This window comes from Frankliniella occidentalis, unplaced genomic scaffold (assembly GCF_000697945.3).
Source record: "Frankliniella occidentalis isolate FOCC.00 unplaced genomic scaffold, Focc_3.1 Scaffold335, whole genome shotgun sequence".
NCBI classification, from domain to species: domain Eukaryota; kingdom Metazoa; phylum Arthropoda; class Insecta; order Thysanoptera; family Thripidae; genus Frankliniella; species Frankliniella occidentalis.
This window is the reverse complement of record NW_026267458.1, coordinates 168,366-169,823: the sequence shown is the minus strand read 5'-3', so window position 1 is coordinate 169,823 and position 1,458 is coordinate 168,366.

The window sequence follows — 1,458 nt, the reverse complement described above, 5'->3', positions numbered from 1 at the left end:
CTCTCTCTCTCTCTCTCTCTCTCTCTCTCTCTCTCTCTCTGTTTCTCTCACCCTGCAACCTGTGTCCTCTCAGGCCGCTTGCCTTTGATCGGCAGTCCCGCTTGCCCCCCGCCGCGATAATACCGGCACCCCTTTGGCACATGGTGATTGAGTCGACAAATTGTTTTTCAACGAACCGCAACACACACTCACACACACACACACACTACTTTGAGAGTGTGCGTGCGTGTGCTTGTGAGTGTGTGTGGAACTGACACAGCCTCCCCGCCGAAACGGGATATAATAAGTTATGGTTTCTATTGCATAAACAAAACATTTGTCACGCAGAGCGCCGCCGCGGCCACATACTCGCCATTTCTTTTTTTTCCGTTTTATGATCCATTTTATTTTTTTCACTCTAACGATAGCTCGACCACATATGATTCGCCTCGGTCTACGCGGGTATGTTTTTCGACACACCGAGGGGGATGAGAATACGACAAACCGACAAAGATTTGATCGGATTCGTGGAGTTAGTATTTTCATCGTGCTTTCCATACATGGTCTAAATCGATAAAGGTCTGCGTGGTCGAATCCAAATTTGAGTAGAAAAGCGTCATTTTCCCGAGTAAATAAATCTGCTCATCCCTGTATTAACACTGCGAAAAATATCTTCGTCAATTTATAACATCTTTTTGTACTTTACAAACCACAAAATAATGTTGTACGTTTTCAATTAGTATCGTTAATTTACAAAATCATGTCTGTTTGTCAAAATATTTCCAAATAAATGCGAATGCTGGGAAGAACTCTGTCAATCCAAATGTGTACATTGCACACTTTAAATAAAGTGTACATACCCATGCATGCTGTGTTAGTATACATGCTATGTACAATTCAAAAGATGTGCACATGGGCATTTTAAAAGATGTGTACACATGGGCATGTTGACATTAATTATTTCAAGCAAATATGTCATGTCCACATTATTTCAAGCATCCATGTCATGTACACTTTATTTACAGTGTAGAATGTACACATTTGGATTGACAGAGAACTTTGAAAATTAACATCAAGTGAGATAGTTTTTTTAAAAAACAATTTCTCATACTCTAAAAGACAACAGGCTTTAGAAACATTTTTCACGGCTTAATACGAGACGAAAGGACTCCAACGAGCTATCGTTCTGCAGAACTAACGACGACTGTAGAACGCAAAGCGTGGTCTCTCTCTCTCTCTATCTCTCTCTCTCTCTCTCTCTCTCTCTCTCTCCGCATAATAATCATATTAATTGATAACGACGCGTGGCGCGCGACGCGACATCCATTCCCACACAAAGGCCGCGCGCTGCAGCGCCGGGCAGTGCAATAGGCGCGCATCAGCCGCGGCCCGATAACGACCTCAGCGCGTGCCATTCCAACGCGAATGCATTCCGCACCGCAACCACTGCCGGAAAAGAGAGAGAGAGAGAGAGAGAGA